Source organism: Sabethes cyaneus, chromosome 2 (genome assembly GCF_943734655.1).
Source record: "Sabethes cyaneus chromosome 2, idSabCyanKW18_F2, whole genome shotgun sequence".
NCBI lineage: Eukaryota > Metazoa > Arthropoda > Insecta > Diptera > Culicidae > Sabethes > Sabethes cyaneus.
Window position 1 is genome coordinate 74,672,730 of NC_071354.1, and position 19,991 is coordinate 74,692,720.

Consider the following 19,991-nt stretch of genomic DNA (forward strand, 5'->3'; position numbering starts at 1 on the left):
CCCGGAATCAGCGGAACGATTGGTTTGACGATGAATGTAGGAGGGTGATGGATGAGGAGAACGCTGCGCGGGCGGTCAAGATGCGCAGTGCCACACGTCAGAACGTGGAAAGACACAAACAGAGGAAGACGCAGCAAAACCAAATCTTTCGGGAGAAAAGCGCTACCTGGGAAAGCAGGAATATGCAGAGTTGAAGCGGCTGCATCGTTCTCAGGAAACGCGAAAGTTCTACCAGAAACTGACCGGATCCCGCAAAGGCTTTGTGCCGCGAGCCGAAATGTGTCGGGATAAGACTGGCAGTATTTTGACGGACGATCATAAGGTGACCGATAGGTGGAACCAGCACTTCGACGAACACCTGAATGGCGTCCAGGCGGAGAACCATGGCGGCGACCAAAGCGATTTCGACGGTGCAACAAACGGGAAAGAGGTGCCAACCCCAACGATAGGCGAAGTTAAGGAGGCCATCATGCAGCTAAGGAACAACAAGTCAGCTGGAAAAGATGGCATCGGAGCGGAGCTTATTAAAATGGGACCAGAAAAGCTGGCCGTATGTCTGCACCGACTAATTGTTAGAATTTGGGATACGGAACAGCTACTGGAGGAGTGGAAAGATGGAGTTATCTGCCCGATCTATAAAAAGGGCGACAAGTTGGACTGTGAGAACTATCGAGCGATCACCGTTTTCAATGCCGCCTATAAAGTGCTGTCCCAGATCATTTTCCGCCGACTATCGCCAATTGCGAATAGATTTGTGGGAACTTATCAAGCCGGCTTCGTCGAAGGTCGGTCTACAACGGATCAAATATTTACACTGCGGGAAATCCTCCAAAAGGGCCGTGAATACATAGTTCCCACGCATCATTTATTCGTTGACTTCAAAGCCGCATGTGATGACCATGATGACCGGAAAGAGCTATGGAAAACATGGACGAGAACAGCTTCCCCAGGAAGCTCATCAAACTGATTAAATCTACGATGGATGGTACACAGTGCTGTGTTCGGATTTCGGATGGATTGTCAAGTTCAGTCGAATCACACAGAGGGCTTCGTCAAGGTGATGGTCTTTCATGCCTGCTGTTCAACATAGCACTACAAGGTGTTATGAACCGAGCGGGTATCAACACACGGGGCACGATCTTCAACAAATCTAGTCAATTCGTCTGTTTTGCCGATGACATGGATATTATCGGCAGAACATCTGTGGCGGTGGCTGAACAAAACACCAGACTAAAGCGCGAAGCAGAAAAGATTGGGTTAAAGGTAAATACGTCTAAAACAAAGTATATGCTGGCCAGAGGAACCGTGGCCGAACGACACCGCTTGGGCAGTCGCATATTGATCGACGGCGATGAGTTTGAGATAGTCGATGAATTTGTCTACCTTGGCTCACTGGTAATGGCGGAAAATGATACCAGCCGTGAGTATTATCAGCGGAAGTCGTGCCTACTATGGGCTTCGCAAGCAATTACGGTCGAGCAGACTAAGTCCCCGTACAAAGTGCATCCTGTACAAGACGCTTATTAGACCGGTTGTTCTCTACGGGCGTGAAACATGCCTGGAAATTAAATAAGAAGAAAACTTATCCAATTTAATTCTACTATGCATATTTTATTCTTGACAGATACGTATTTCGCCTACGACTTGCAGGCGTCCTCAGTGTCTGTTTTCGAACAGTTTTAAATTGGATAAGTTTTCTTTTTATTTAATTTCCATGTTTCGTATTCTACTAAGACGATGGGCAGGGCATGTTGCAAGAATGCCATACAATTACCCTGCAAAGATGGTGTTCGCTTCAAATCCGGTAGGAACAAGACGACCAGGAGCGCAGCGAACAAGATGGTTAGACCGGGTGGAGCGAGATCTGGCGGAGAGTACTCGGTGTCCGAGGAATTGGACAGCGGTAGCCCTCAACCGAGTTACATGGAGAAACTTTGTTCAACAGGCTTTGGCCACCTAAGTAAGTAACTAAGTAACATCGCCAAAACGAAGTACATATATGGTTGCTGGCAGGGAACGTGCGAGACCAAATGGTGTTGGTGCCAAGGTGGATCTGGATGGAGAACGATATGAAGTAGTTGAGGAATTCATATACCTTGCTACGCTCGTGTCATGTGACAACGATGTAAACCTCGAAGTAAAACGACAAATTGCAGCCGCGAATCGGGCTTTCTACGAATTATGTAGTCAGCTGAAGTCCCGTGGTTGGCAAATTCGCATAAAACTGGTCCTCCCGGTGGCCCTGTACGGACATGACTCACGGACGCCAAAGGAAGCTGACTGACCGGGTGCTTGGGGTTTTTGAGCGTAAAGTTCTGCGTTCAATACTTGATAGTAAAATGGAAAACGGAGTGTGACGCAGACAGACAGGCTGCGGTGGGCTGGCCACGTGGCCACAATGCCCGACGAAAGAGTAGCTAAAACTTTTTTTCGGCAGAGAATTAGGAAGAGGCTGAAGAGCTCGGGGCTGACCCCGCACCCGATGGATGTGCCGTCGACACAGTACCGGAGGACCATAATTCGTTCGGTAATTAAGTAATTAAGTAAGCAAGCGACTTAAAGTCAGGCTGTCCTTTTTCCACATTCGAAATCACAGAGACTTTTTTCGACTGAGAACATAAAGGCCCACAATGCACAATGTATTACGGATTTCAATACGTTGCTGTAATATCAATATTCAGTGTCTAGGCCTTAAGAATTCGATTCGGCGACACCGTACGATGAGGTAACTTACTTATGACTCAACCTACACAGACAGCTGACCTTCTGTTAACAAAATTATCAACAAAATGTAGCACACTCATCCGGTGTTTATACCCGTTGATATGCAGAATATCCAAACTGAGCCAGAGGAATCAGCTGGCTCACAAATCAACTACCCAGCGATAGAGTACGAGGTTCCGGTTTGATGGAGCTGATGCTCTAGCCTGTACAAAACAAATGTTTAAAGTTGATCCCGAACCTGCCTCCCTGGACGAGAACGAGCGACGTGCATGAGCATGCTGCTCTGCAGGTAGAGTTCTGAATTGAGAGACTGGCCATGGCAACTCAGTAGCTCGCGAGAACTTGTCATCATTAAACCAGTGACACACGTTTCACGTAATTAGTGAGTGTCGTTGGTTTAATGATGCGAGTTTTTGAGTGACATGGCCAGTCTCTCAATTCAGAACTCTACCTGCAGGGATGGCTCGATCACATTGACTCAATCAAGATTCATTTGAGAGTACCGTCTCATCCAGGTTAAGTTTGAAAAAGTTATGTTTAGGACATTTGTAGAACTAGTTATTGCCTACAACATTGCTGAGAAAAGTTTCACTGTATCTTTTGTATTAACGGTACTACAATGCTGCAAATGTAAAGCCTTTTGCGATAACATACTCAATGGATCTTGAACTACGGCAGTGGTCTAAAAAGTAGGGGATTGTCCCCTGTTGTGAAACGGCCCCGGTTGTGAAACACCCATCATTTTTGACGTGTTTATTGAACTAGCACTACCAAATTACTACCAACGGCTCGTCTCATTGTACTCTACCTATTGAGCAAACAACAATCAAAATACAGCTTTTAGAATGTTTTGTAGGAAATGTGTTCAAGAAACCTGCACAGAAATTTTTTTTGGAATATTTTGGGATTTATTTTTTCGTCCATCAAATAAAATAGAAAAAGGCAGTAAAATGCAAATAACCTTAGTTTTGGACCTCTATTTAATTACACAGACAAATTTTAAGTGATAGAATTTACTCAAAAAAATTTACATAAATTTTTACAAACTCGTTGTTCGCCCCGGTGAAGTTCTCCCGTTATGAAAAATTCAGAAAAACGATTGTTCAATACTTTAATGATCACAAACATTTCAACACACTTTTCAGGCACATGAGAGCCAAATCCGCATATTTGAGATCTCGAACTTTCGGTTTTTACATACATTGATTAGGGGAGTGTCGTCGTGGTTGGGCTACGTTTCGGAATTTGCCCATAACCTTTGTTTAAAAATGAATTTTTGAAACCTAAATACATCGTTGCAAAGGTCCAAGAATAAGGTATATTACCGAAAAGTTTTGAACTGATTGCTTGAAAAATGAAAAAGTGATAGGCATTTACGTGAAGACAAAAAATGTTGTCATAGTACCGCCATGTAGTATAGCTTGGGCCACTGCAGAAAATACGTATTGACATTCTATATAGAGACAAAAAAAAAGAATGAATTCCTGAACAACGGCTCATATAGGTACAAATACTCTATCTTTAATTGCATTTTTGCAAAATTTTGGCGATCTTGTAAAATCAATATTGCTACAATCGCCTTTTCCGAAGTGTACAACTACAATGAAAAAAACAAACAAAATCTAGATTTTTATCGTATTAATTTTACTTTATTTCACCACATTTTACGTGACTGGCATTCTCTTGTGATTATTGCGCTTCGGCGCTTAAAATTATAGTGGCCCAACCATGACTACTCAAGTGGCCCGACCTTTACAAATAGTACTTTTCTAGTATTTCACCTTAGCCTTCCCAAACACCTTCCTGAAGGGGATTTTCTATAGTCTTCGTGTGCAGCACAACACACTTCATACATTTTCAAAGTTTATCTCGTTAATTGCATTTCACGAATCATTTCTTGAAGAAAAGTTCATTCCGCCTGGAAAACTTTTTTTGCAAGGTTTAGGCACTGATTTCAGTACGGGTGTTTTGAATACATGATTGAAACTCACAATATTGTGAAAAGTTAGCTATCACAGTAAGAAGTTTTACAATGATTGTATCATAGTTATCATGAGTTACTAAAACTGTAAAATCGTGATGGCCCGACCATAACAGTGGCCCGACGGTAACGACAATACCCTACAATTTAGATTTACATGATCAAATTAAGAAACTGATAAATTACTTTGCATTTAAGGTGTTTTCCGTTAATAAATGAAATTAATATTTTATTTTCATTTCATATTTCTTTATTTTCATCTTTATTTTTATTTTCTTTTATGGATTTTTCGAAGTGTTTCACAATCGGGGACACCTTGTTTTTGGTCAAAAAATTCTATGTCTCTCAATTTCGCTATACCTTTTTTGTTTCAAGCAAAAAATATATGCTGTCTTTAGCAAAAACATACGTAAGTCTTCAATCTTCCAAATGCTTTGAAAAAATATGGAATTATATATTCCGTTCAAAAGCTATGACCAAAAAACAAAACCTGTTTCATAACCGGGGACATTCCCCTAATCATGAACACATGAGCAACCTCGATACCTAATTTATGAAGATCAATCGCTTCACTTGGTGGTTCCCGATTGGTGACAAATTTATTTTTCAGTCAGGTCAGTTGTATGAGAATTCAAAGCAGCGCATGGTGTGCTGCACAAAACATACCGCAGAATGTAGGTAAATGTAACTTATAATTGCTTGCCGTAGTTTTTATTTTGCTGAAAACAAACAAAAGAGTGTATGATTCGCACAAGTACAGCGGTCATTTAGTAAGACAGGCGAGTAAATTTTACTTCGGCGTTCGTTGAAATGGATTGGAATTATAATCGTTTCGGGTAGCAGACAATATGCGCAGAAAAAGTATGAATCATTCATCATGTTACGTACATTTTCAACAAAGCAGAACGGCGTATAATTTTACAGTACCGGCTACTGATTCACTCAATTATTTAAAATTTCGACATTATTGTTTTAATTCTCTTTGTATATGACTGACTCTAATTGCTATTTGTAAAGTAATATATTAATCTCTTAATATCGGTATAATAATTTACTAACCAACTCTCTCTGAAATAACTCTTTTGATATCAATTGATTGCAAAACGTCATTTAAATTAGTTCCAAAAACTATTACGAGCAGACGACAGTTTTTTTTTGGGTAGTTCAACCACTTTTAACACTTATCCCGTTGACGACGTTCGGGATTGCTGTAACTGTACCTACATTTATAAGAGCATTTGAATGAAAAAAGTTTTCAAATTTCAATCAACGCCGCAAATACCCGACGGACAGCAAATCGTCAAGAAAACAGAATCGAAATTTTTATCACCGCAACAGCAGCAGCATTTCTTCGTCAATTTTTCTTCTAGCTAGGTACGACAATAATAGTGAAGCTTTATACGACAGATGCATTTTAAAAAGGATTTCGTTGTTTGTTATTTGTTCTTGCGTTAGTTTTTTGCTTTGTGCATGTGCATTGTTGTGGAAACTGGGTCGAACTAGAGGGAAAGTATTTCACTTTCTAGGATTCAACAGCAAGAAAAATGCTTGATTGTTTTCACGAAACGGACGAATCGCAGCGCATGTGGCAATGCACGAAAAGCACCTTGTACAGTTAGCTGGTAGTTACTGAGAAAACAAAACAACGACGGTGTTGTTTTTCTTTTTTCCGGAAGTACTTGGCTAGTTTCATTGTGCAAGATTTTGGTTTTAAGGTGTAATAAATAGAAATGAAAAGATAAGTCTAAAGTTGGCAAAAAAATATTCGAGTTGGGCCTTTGGTCTTCGAGTATCCATGAATCTCATGGCTGATATTTTCATTATTTTTTGGTATAAATCAATAAGGTGCGATTATTTTTGGTCTAGAGTAATGAGTTTGAAGAGTTCTTGAATGAAGCTTGCGGGTACAGCAGTTCTTTTTCGGGCGCTCTCTACGAGTCAGATGCTGTTTAAGCCCCTCCTAATCTGAGAAACAAGACCTCGATGAAAATAGCAACATCCGTTGAGAGGAAATACTCCAACAAACATTTTTGTTGAATAACAGCTTATCAAGCGCTTGTTACCTGGTAATTAGCTATACAAGGGTTGAATTAGCTGCTAATCAAAAAAATGTTTGCTGGGACGTACTTCGTACCTCGTAGAGACTTTAGACCACAGCAGAAGTTCCTTCAATGTAGGTACCCCTGCACTATGGAAGGTAATGCTCACTTTTTAAACACTATTCACTATATGTTTTTCTTCTTCTAAAGTTTGGCGAAGTACAAAGTTGGTAAGGAACTTTTGCTGTGATATGATATCAAATCAAAAGCACTAATATCACATCGAGAGTTCCTTAGAACTTTGACCACTTTTAGATTATAACCTTATTTGGCTTAATTATTTCAGGAATCGAAATCCATCGTTGATTGTTGACCTAACAGGTCCTGGGGCACGAACGACTGGACCAGTCACCGCAGAATAATAGGACTGACCCGTCATCCGTCCCAGGACTTGGACGGCCTTCGACACTCTTAACATCGACGAACAGCGAACAGCTCGCATTAAATTTTTGTTACTATTTAATGCACTGAAATTGAAATCCAATGTCGTTTGTTGTCTCATCAAGCCCTAGACCACGATTGTTTGGACTAGTCACTGAATATGAATATGTCCTGTAAGGTGCACAACGACTAACCCGACAATCGTTCCAGAACTTTGGCGGTACTTACTCCGTCAATCTGTACTCAATGATTATTTGAATGCACACATATTAGATATCGAAAAATAAACTGAACTATTTCGAGCGCCTCTGCCATTCTCGTATTGCCAATATGAAACACCGACATTAAGGAATAACTACTGTGATTTGTTAACAACTCAGATCACAGAAGATATTCCTCGAATGTAAGTATCTGTACGGATGATGAGAGTGCGATGCTGTGTATATGTTTTAAACACTATTCACTTTTGACTTTAAACTGAAAAATTGCTCTAAGAACTTCAGGAATGGAAACCAAACGTCGTTTAATGTCCCAGTTCTGGAGCACGAATGTTCGGTCTAGTCACTGAACAATAAACACAGAGACTAGCCCGTCATTCGCCCCAGAACTTGGACGGTACTCTGTCGGCCACTAGGTCCCGATGCACTTCTCTGCCGCTCCGAATCCTGGTAAGATTGATTGATATATCAGCAGACGACGGCAAAACAGATAAATTGGCTGGCCAATGTAGTTGAATTGACGCATTCAGGATATTTCCACTGGATTTTTATATAGTTTGCTCAATCTACCTCTACTCGAACGAAGCCATTATACATTACCTGGAGCATTTTCGGGTCGAATTCCAATGCGGTAATTTACCGTTGAAGTTTGTTATGACAAGGTAGAAAATAGGTAGAAGGTTTTGACGTAGTAAGACCACATTTTTGCATTTTGACAATGTGGAAATGAACACAGAATCTTAACCCTCTAACGGGTAAGGCCTGTAGACGGCCTTCGCTTTTGCAGCTCCAGAGCCCCATACGAAATTTATCCTAAATTGAAAATATGAAAAATATGTTCAAAACAGATTTCCTGTTATTTTGATATCAATATCACAACATTTTGAACATGTGTTCAAAAGTTATCATTTTTCAAAAAAAGAAAAAGAATTCCGGAAAATTTCGAAGAAAATTATGCCGCGGATGTTCGCTTTTTTACTTTTAAAGAAAAGGACATCTAGAACCAAATGATTGACTTCAAATTTTTTCTATGAGTAATGAACATGCTTTATTTCAATTTTGTGATATATTTGCATTGAGAAAATATCTGGACAAAGCGTCAGACATGAAAAACGAAAATAAGAAATCGGACTATTTCTTACATGGCGCTCCTCCAGGTAAATATTTTTGCATGAAAATCAAAACTTGAGCTTCTGTTTTACTTTCATGGCCAAACAGTAATAGGCTTGATTGCATCGTTTTCATGATGTGGCCCGTTAGAGGGTTAATGTTCCAATGTTATTGTAGGATAGAAATATATATTCTGCCCATAAATGGAAGACAGTCACATCTGCAAAAACGTGCAACTACGAAAAACGCTGTTGAAGCCATGACAATTTTTCTTTAATATTGAATCGATTTTGGAAATAAATCGTCCAAATCGTCATGAAATCACTTGAATGTACATAACAGAAAATTTTACAAGCAATTTGTCCACAAGTGACTTAAATTTGTTCTAAAACTTAAAAAAACTGCCGAAGTTAGTGATATGCGTTTATTTGTGCTAGAGTAAGCAAGAATAAACGCATAACAGTCACACCATGCCTTGATCCTTACGTTGTTGGTGACTTGGCAGTATTTTCAAGACCACGTGTCGTTGTTGTTTTGATAATTCACGTGCTCGTTCAATTCAATTGTTCAAAATATCCTTTTCGACCCAAACCGCTTCCTGGCCTTTTCTCCTTTTTATTGTAATTTGTTATCTTGAGCTTATAGCGAGGTCGCATGATGGGGTTTGTTTGACTCAGAAGCTGGTCGCTTTCCTGTGTGTCCGGAACACTCTCAGAACGTCTCCGAGTATGACCAATGCGATCTTGGACACGTGTGACAACAAATGAACTATTTCAAACTAGTTTTGCAATTTCGAGCAGCGACTTAGAGATATCACATGTTGTATTTTAGTTAAATTCAGAAACTGATCCCCGTAGAGGTATCTGGAACATTCACGGACATGTTTAGATGTGGCCAATGACGTCTTGAATACTTTATACGACTATCAATAGTCTAGATTTGCAAATCCGTGTATTTATAGGTGTCACATGATGGGTTTGTTGTGATTTAAGGTGCTTATATGTTCAAGTCCCATATATTCCGGAACTTGTTCCCACTGTAACTTCGGAATCGTACATCCGATCCAAATTCTCCTCAATAGTGTTCTTCTAGGCCATAAAATCTTCCGTTTGGTAGTTGCTGCAGTCAAATCGGTTCAGACATTTCCAAAAAACAGATGCTTATTGATATATTTTTACTACTGTGACTGTTATGCGTTTATTTGTAATATGGGACTGACATTTTTTTTTTCCTGTATGGACTCATCACTGCGACCAGTATGGTTAGATCGATTGTGATATCGCCCGGGTGTTTGTTGTATAACCCGCACTGCATTTATTTTGGCTATAGTCGCTATTGAGTGAGCGATATGCTTATTGAATTTTATGCGTGCTTGTGTGTAATTTGAGTACCCTTCCTTCAATGCTTTTTCTCTACTTTACCCACCTCGTTCCACATGACAGCGCTGTCCCCAATTATAGCCATCCCTGAAACAACTAACCAGTGCATTGAACTATAAGGGTCTCATTTTTGCACTGTCAATAGGCCATAACGGGATAACATAGAATTTAGCACGAAGGAAAGGTGGTGCTGGTGAGGGGCCTGGGAATAAACCCATGCTAAAGTCACTTTGCCATCGAATGGCTTGATTCTACTAAGATTCGAACCCATGACCATTCGCTTGTCAAAGCAGACTCGGTAACCTTGCGGCTACAGAGCCCCCCCTGACCCCCCTGGGACTGACATAGTTTGATATTTTTTTCGACATCTTGGAAATAAACATAACTTTTTTGTTTGAAATATTGAAAGAACAGTTAATTTAAAGATGATTCCCAGGTTTATCTCAAAAGTGGTGAAAAATCAGATGGGACTGTTATGCATTTATGGGCAGTGTTCTGCAATATTATAACGTGATGATTGATACAATTAACACAATTTAATTTTTTTATTCCTATTTTTCAAACTACAAGCGCACGTTTTCTTCCCAGGTCATGGCAAAAGATTTGTACACCAGCATTTACTGCTATTTAATTCTACTATGTATATGTATTCTTGACAGGTACGTATTTCGCCTACGACTTACAGGCTTCTTCAGTGTCTGTTTTATTTTAAATTGGATAAGTTTTCTTTTTATTTAATTCCAGGTTTCGTATTCTACTAAAACGCTCCAAAAATTTCAGTCATTTACTGCTATTTCATTTACTTCCAGGATAGAATCTGCTCTTCTCAGCAGACAGGATATTTTTGTTTCAATTGAACTTACTCCCAGAGATGCTCCGTTTCTCCTAACAGTACTTTGCCGATGATGCCGATCCTTTACATATTTTGTCGAAAGGTCTTTGGATAAAACGTTTCAAAAATTAGTTGGGAAACCGTATTGATGATGTCGCTAAAGGCGCATTAAATTCTACAATAAGCTCACAACAGCTATCTTCTTGCGCCAGTGTAATGTAAATAGTCCATAGATACTACACACTTAATTTTTTTACCGAACTCTGAGCAGCCGAACGTTCGGTAAAATTCGATGGTGCCAATCGACGTTTACGTATCATAGGTAAAGTTTGGCATCATAAAATTTTTTTACCGAACGTTCTGCTGCTCAGAGTTCAGTAAAGTTTACGGTAATTTACCGAACTCGGTACTTTTTTTTAAGTGTGTAGCGCCAGACGCAAGCTGGTGCTTAGTGAATGGCTGGATAATGCGTATAACAGACCCCATAGTGGTTCTAAGCCTTAGCCTTTCAGTTGACTTAGAGGTATGACGCTGGTCTAATAAGCCAGTCATCGTGTGTTCGAATCTCGACTAGGAGAAGCTGTTAGAGTCAACAGGATCATAGCAACTGACACTGCAATTGTTCTGCACTCTAACAGCTGGCTGCGAAGTCTGTCGTATAAAAACAGAAAGTCAAGTTTTGATAACGGAATATAGCACCTAGGCTTTGCTTTTTAGCGGTCCTTAGCCTGTTATCTAGTTACTCCAATCCCTAACTCCTCGTGGAACCAGCCGGAATACGAGCAACCTTAGCGAAGATCGGGTAGCCAACCCCGGTGGCGACAAAGGTCGAATGTCAACAGGGAAGGAGGCACAGTGTTGTCTCGGCAGTCTAAGATGTAGGGCCCATCATAAGACTCGGCGACCTATCTAAATTAAACACACTAAATCGCTAAATTTCGTGTGTGGCGACAGGGTAGTACTCGTTTCTTCAATGACACCATCATAAACGTGCATTGTCCACACGAAAGTAGACCCGGCGACGAGAAGGAAGCGTTCTTGCGGAGCTGGAGGTGACGTATGACAGCTGCTCGCCACGGGATATCAACATTGCCCAGCAAACATTTTCGTACGTATATCAAAGACACAAATATGATATATGTACCGATATATATCTAGAAAAATCGCATTCGATGCACGAAACCAGCATATGCGTACTGTTTTAGAGGCGATATACGTACTGCAAATTATATGAAAACCATTCACATTCATAAGTATTTGTATACGATGAAATCCGACTCAACATGATTAGTTCCATAATGCTATACAATTCTGTGACGAAAATCGTATGTGAATCAGTTACAAAAACTATTTTTATGCCAACGTAAGAACCGATAACTCAATATTTAGTGAACGAGACATAACACTAATAGTTCTTACAAACGGATAGTTTACCTTTTAAACCGACCGGTTTCGGGAAATATGTTTCCCATCAACGGGGTGATGTCCAACCCGGTTTAAAAGGTAAACTATCCGTTTGTAAGAACTATTAGTGTTATGTCTCGTTCACTAATTATTGAATCAGTTACTATCATTTTGTACGAATAAATGTAAACTAGGGTGCGCTTTATTAAGCTTTATGTACGATTTCGAGTTTGTTTAGCGATATTTAAGATGATTTTCACACATTATTATACGATTTGTGGTTTGCTGGGTGGGAATATGAAGGCCCAGGTCGACAGGGAAGTAATTTACAGACCAGTGATGGGGCCTCATGACCTGCATACCGACACCACCCGAGCAGGAGCGAAAAGCAAAATAATATCAAAATGTGTTATGGAAATCGCATAACTCATATCAAAAGTTGGTCTTGTTTTGGCTGACATGGTTGGAAAATAACAAAAAATAATATCAAATTTTTGCTGCTTTAAGGCCAAAAGAATAACTACTTGTGTTATTTGAATAACAAAGCAATAACATGACTATATTCAGAGTTTGGAATAACATATTTTAGTATTATTAAGGTATTGAATAACAAATGCAGTAGCATATGAGATATTAAAATATCCTTTTATAAAATATTTGTGAACTAAAATCTCTTTAATCAATAAAATAAAATTTTATGAAATATATCGAATGTCATTTTAAGGGCATAATATGATATGATATCAAAATCAGTTATTAAACTCATCTTACAACCACTGTTTTAAATAAGCGCCAGAAGGAAGACAGAGATCGTGAGGAGCTGGAACAACTATTCCGGGTTAATGACACACGCAAGTTTTACGACAAGCCGAATCAAACTCGTAAGGGTTACACACCTAAACCTGACATGTGTAGGGACAAGGAAGAGCATCTAATTACAAACAACGCGAGGTGGTCGACAGGTGGAAGCAGTTCTTCGTTGAGCATATCAACGGTGATATAACAAAATCAGAGGGGTTGTATACAAGACACGACCGCATATATAGGTGACGCAGGACTACGTAAGCCTCTTTGTAGTAATAGTAGCATGTATTCATGCTTGTAATCATTCGGTTCTTCATGTATACATGCTATATGCAACATATATACATGCGTTGTATGTAACATTTATCAAAGTAGTAACATTGCATACGTTCAATTCTCAAAAGATTGTGCATTTGAAAACAATTTAACAAAATCAAGAATATCAAGATAAACGATTGCTTTCCTGCTACCTTACTTAAATTAAAGATTGTTTTTATTATCCATGGTTTCCCATGTTGAAGGGATTTTACCAATTCAATCCTATTTTATCAACAACACATCTTTTCACTACACTTCTAATGAAACGGCAAGCATGCGTATTCATACAGAGTCGTATTATAACCGAACACTACAGCTGTAGCACATTTTTCCAACACAGATATCAAATTCGCCGAGGTTTAATCGTCTCGCAGAAAAGAATTTGCGATCTGTTGGGATAGCGAACTTGTGTCATTTTTTCTGGCACACTTCCCTAACACAGACATCAAATTGGACTAGGTTTAATCGCGTTAGTAAGAAATCTGTTGGCACGAGGGGACTTTGTTACTCTCTCTGGCGTACTTCCCAAGCAAGGACATCAAAATGGTCTGGTCTGGTTGAACCGCGGTGTTAAGAAATCTTGTTGAAATGAAGAAACTTTGTCACTTGTTTTGGCTTACTTCCTAAGCACAGATATCAAATTGATATGGGTTTAGATCATCGTAAAGAATCTTCCAACCAATCACGAAGCGAGAATTCTGGTAAAACATAGGTTCATTTTTTTCAATTTTTCAATAGTTCAACATCAAGAATCCATACTTTTCTTCATTCAATTCTTAGGTCAATTCTTAGAAGATTTTCCGATCGATTGGTGTAATAATATTGAAAATCGATCGGAAAACCGCTGAGCTATTAGCGCTCAAAACCTTTCATTTTTCGTGACGCTCGCATTTTTCGATTTTTGGAATGACACCCTATCTTAAAACTTGCCGTAAGACGAAGTCTTACGTCAAAAGGAGACACAACGAAAGTTAACCTAAAAGTGTCTACAAACGATAACAGCGTGCCGGTTCCCGATCTTTAAGAGATCCGGCAAGAAATCGGTCAGTTGAAGTCTAATAGAGCTGCCAGAAAGGATCGACTCCCGGCAGAACCCTACAAAAATGCTCAAGAACCGCTAGCAACGGCACTTCACTAGATAATTTGAAGGACTTAGGAGGAGGAGAAACTAACGGAGGAGTGGATGGAAGGTGTGGTCTGTCTTATCTACTAAAAGACTAGACTCCACTAGATTCCTATAATTACTCCGTTCTCCTAGATTTTGTTGCATCGTCTATCCCCATGGGGATATTGCAATAGCAAGAGAATTTGCAGGGCAGTATCAGGTGGGTTTTATGGGTGCCCGTGCTACTACGGATCAAATTTTTACTCTCCGATAAATCCTCCAGAAATGTCGAGAGTGCAACGTGCCCTCTTCATATTTTCGTGGATTTCAGGGCAGCGTACGATACAGTTGAACGCGAACAGCTATGATAGATAATACACGAGTACGATTTTTCGGAAAAACTGACGCGGTTGATCAAAACTACCCTGGCGCGAGTGACATGCTACGTGCACGTTTCGGGGATATTGTCGAGTCCGTTTGAATCATGCAGAGGGTTGCGACAAGTGGATGGACTGTGCTGTATGTTATTCAATATCGCTATTAAACGTGTGATCTGGCGAGTGGGCATCGAAATGAGAGGAACGATCTTCAGCAAGAGTAACCAACTTCAAACCTTCGCAGATAACCTCGACATCATTACTAGAAACCTTGGGACGGCAGGCGGAGGCAATCTTCGTCAGGCTAAAAACGGAGGCTAGAATATGTTAGGAAGAAGTTCCAGATAAAGCAACGTTTGCCTCCCACGAGCAACTATTGACGGCGATGACCTGGAAGTAGTTGATGAGTTCGTATATTTAGTATCTCTGGTCACCGCCGACAATGAAACATGAAAGAAGATTCAACGGCGCATTCAAGTTGGAAGTCGAGTCCATCTTTTTCTTCCGCAAGACGCTTCTATTGAGGAGCAACTTCGAATGAAGACTACGGTGGGCCAGCCACGTCACAAGGATGCCGGACAACTGTGTAGTGAAATCCGTTCTCTTCAAGAACCCCATCGGCACCGGGAATAGAGGGACAAAACGTGCTAGATAGCTCGACCAAGTCGAAGCTGACTTGCGCGTGTCAAGACGCGCAATGAATCGGCGACGAGTAGCCCAGGACCGAGTACAGGGGAGAGGAATTCTTGATACGGCTAGAGCCACGCCGGCTCTAGCAATATTATCATGACAAAATAGAGAAGCAAATGGTTCAATTCGCCTATAACTGATGAGCCACATACATTCACGCTTCACAGCATCGCTGAATATACGAATATCGTATGCAACGCAAAAGTGCGAAATAACACCTTCTGCTGCCACTAAAGTAACTAACACCACCTTAAACAGTTCTCTTTTTATGGTGATACTATTTTGAATACTTCTCGCCATCCCCGGGTTTCTTATACCCGTGAAATCAGCCACACTCAATATTCATAATGATGTTATCGTCGTGATAAAATTCAAAGCATATGCTGGATGCATTATTGACGAGGCAGGCGAATAGTGTGTATTGAGAGATGTTCATTGATTCAAATAATCTTTTTTTTTTCGCGAATTCTCCAACCACTGCTTATTAGAAATCCAAGTCTCTCAAACTGTCTGTCAAACTGTTTATTGATTCTTTTCCATTCGACGTTAATTTCTTCGTCTTCAATTACATATCATTTTCAGGGGAACTCTGTTTCATAGGGTGACGGAACCACTTCATCATCCGTTGTCACAATCCATATTTCGAGTTTTTAAAAGTATTGGGTGTGCTAAATTTTTGGCACAAAACGAATCTGACCTATTCAGATAGATAAAATATTGACATTTCTTAGTGAAATAAACTTTTCATGCTTCAGCGGGAGTTTGTCATACGGAAACTGCACTTCGTCATATGAAAGTCATATTTCTGTCGTCTAGCATGGACAGACAGCAATCGTGTACAAAAAACTATTTATGTATTCATAGAATCGTGTGCAGAAGCTATCCAACTTACACAAAAAAGTGGAAATAGTATGAATTACAGATCCAAATTTTAACTTCAATTTCGTCATATTCAAAGTAGATAGGAAAACCAAGAGGACTTTTATTTTTTGACCAAATAGTGAGAAATAGTGGGTTTCTTACATAAAAACTTTTCGTTAATAACCAAAAGACAATCCATAAATAATAATACCAAGTAATAGTTTGCAGAGAAGCACTCGACTGGAATCCACAAGGACAGCGTAGAAGAGGCAGACCCAGAGGCTCATGGCGACGGAGCTTAGCCAACGACATCCGGGCTGTAGACGAGAACCTGTCCTGGCGACAGTTAAAAGCCATGGCGGATAACCGTCAGCAGTGGAGATCTTTGATTTCATCCCTTTGTTCTGCCGGATTGGCAGACATGGACACATAAGTAAGTAAGTAAGTAAAAATAGTTTGAATGTAATACGCATCAAATTTGGTTCTAATGTTGTTTTTTCATCTCTTTTTCGAGAAAGTAGACGAGGACCCGCGATAGACGAACCCATCCAGCACTGTGGATTAGAAGTTAATTCTTCATTCTTCGTCCACAAAATTGTTCGTACAGGCTATTACTTTAAATTAAATTCCTAACACATTAACGAGCAACTAACGGGCAATTTTTTCATGTAAATTCAAAAGTACCTCAAGTTCTGATTTTCAGGCAAAAATAATTATTTGAAGGAGTTGCTTTCTTATGTGTCCATGTCCGCCGGTCCGGCAGAACAAAGGGATGCAATTAGAGATCTCCACTGTCGACGGTTTTTACCTGTCGCCAGGACAGTTCAGATGTCGTTAACCTAGCTGCGTCGCCATGGGTCTGCCTCTTCTAGGCTGTCCTTGCGAATTCCAGTCGAGTGCTTCTCTGCAGACCTCGTTCGCTCCTTTGGTCAAGGTCTGCCCGATCCACTTCCACCTACATTCACGAATTTCTGTTGCTATCGACCGTTGAAAGCATCGACGATAGAGTTTCTCATTGAATATACAGTTATCCGGCGATGATATATCGCAGGCAGCGATTAACAAATACCTGCAGTTTTTGCATTGTCTCCGCTGAGACGCACCACGTTTCGCAGGCATACAATAGTAGGGAGAAATCCTGTATGGCTGGACAGCCTCTATACCCGGACACTAGCGATTTCCCAAAAACAAAGAATGATGAAACTATTTAGAAAGAATGGAACAATATTACCAATAAAGAACTATTGTTCCGTTCTTTCCAAATATTTGCATAGGGGCTGTCCGGCTAAACAGGACTTCCCCCTACGGTTTTAACGGCAAATCACCCCTGGTTTTCATGATCCGTGTGGCTATAGTAGTCTCGACAAACTGCTTAATTTGTATTTGGAGCAGTGCCAGGTAAGGAATAGTCTAATTTCCCTTTGTCGTTTTCAACGCTCTACCCGGATATTTTGTAGAAGGTTAATTATAATTAAAACTATTTGCTTCAAGCATGTGGAGCAGGAATTTATGAATTATTTGTTATTACACTCAAGTCTTTTTTTACACGGGGTATACGTGCCGTGTAAAATAAAACCGATTAAAAAAACCGCGTTAATTCAAAAATTGTCATAAAATTAACCGTGTTAATTCAAAAATCAACGTAAAAAACTGCGTTTATTCAAAATCGCCGAAAAAACTGCTCGAATTTAAAAATCGCTGAAAAAACGTGTTAATTCGAAAAGTGATGTAAAAATATACCGTGTAGAAAAAGACTTGAGTGTATTCCAAAATGATTTTCGTTCACCAAACATTGAGTTGAAGTATATTGACTAAAACAGCATACAGCAAGCAAACAAAAAACGAATTCTAAGTTTTAAAAGCCTTTTCCAAGCAAGTCTTTTACCAACAAAATACAAAAAAATGTTGTTCCATTATGTTGATTACTTTCCGACGGTACAAAAAGTTTTAAGATCGTGTTTCAACAGGAGCGTTTTTCTTTCATATCCCGTAGTCGAATCATTATAAAATTTAGTAGCAAAATAAGCGGAAAAGTCTGGTTTTCTCGGTGAAACTGTAAGCTTTGTTACAGCATTGTTGTTATAGCATCAATATTGTAAACAGTAAAGTTGTATGTTGGCTTCAATCATTGTACATGTTAATGGCCTTCATATAAAGCTAACAAGCTTCAATTCATCATAAGATCTCATTTTTCTTTCATTGATATGATCCCAGCTTCTTTATGGAACATAATCCGAAATGCAACCGTTAAGCTGACATATTTAAGGTTAATAGATTGTATTAAAACTTTCAATGTAGGTACTGCTATAAATGTAATAGTGAACTCTTTGCAATTAGATCTGTTTAGAACCTGAAACTAGTGCAAAACACGACCAACAACGGTCGGTAGGTAGCAGAGTTTATTTTGGAAACACCGCAACGTCCTTCCACTATAACCGTACCCGGCTCAAGGTAGCAAATACCCTCGCAGGTAGGTGCTCTCTTGTCTGACACTACTAACCTACATTCTTGCAGCGACTCCAAACCGATCTACGTAGAACGGCAGCGAACGATCTTTTTTCCTTCCTTTCGGAAATGGTCACGTATATATAAAATACCCAGTGGAATGTGCTTATCATATCAGTTCGGCCGAGTTTGCCAACCGTCGATGATGAGTTCATCACTTTGGCCGGTGTCGTCGTCCGCCGATATGCCAGCTAACCATCGAACCGGAGTTTCGTAGTGTCAAACAAGTGCAACGCAAGCAATTCACCGGCAGCGTGCTGAGTACCGTCCAAGTCCTGGGGCGATTGTCGGGTTAGTCGCTGTGTACGTTAGACGGGCAGTTGTTCTTCAGTGACTAGACCGAACACTCGTATCCCAGGGCTCGCTGGGACAATAAACGACGTTGCGTTTCGATTTCTTGAGTGGGCGTACCAAGTGTGAAACCTGAAAGTGATCGAAGTTCGAAGGAACTCCCGGTGTGATATTCGAAGTGCGTTAGATAGCATATCACAGCAGTAGTTACCTACTAACTTTGCACTTGGTCAAACTTCTTTACGGAACGGAACGTAAATAGTGCTTGAAAAGTGAATTGATAAGTGACAGTTTACCCATCATTCGTGATTAGATACTTATATTGAAGGAACTTCTGCTGTGATCTGAGTTGTTGCAAAATCACAGTAGTTAGTACTTTAGTGTCAGTAGCCTTTACTGGCACGTGAGGACGTGCAGCATACCGCGGCGAAAAGAAACCTACATCGTGTTCTGCATCCTGCCGCTTCTCACTTACAAGTGAGGGTGGCAAAACGTTTTGTTATGCGACTAACTTAGTTCAGTTGATGTGTTTTTGATCTTTTCATCACTGGGCAAAGTTTGTCGCATAAAAGCAATTGATTCATCACGTTCGGTGGAGCGGTTTTTGGTTATCAGTACGCTTTCAGTATGTTTAGTCATGGAGTCTGAATAACGGAGATTTACCAGTTCGTGATGTAGCTAACGACGACAATCAGTGTAGTGATGATTGTAAATGTAGCACGTAACAGAGAAGCATGTCAGAAGATTTAGAGCTGTTCAGAAAAATTAGTACAAATATTTTTAGAAGTTGTTTCAGATTTCAGTTTGCCTGTTTTTTCTATTTGACCTTAGAGCTTAATCCAGTTGTTGAATAAAAAGGTGACCAAAGCTATAAAAATGATGAAAATCATAATTAACACTTGAAAATATTCT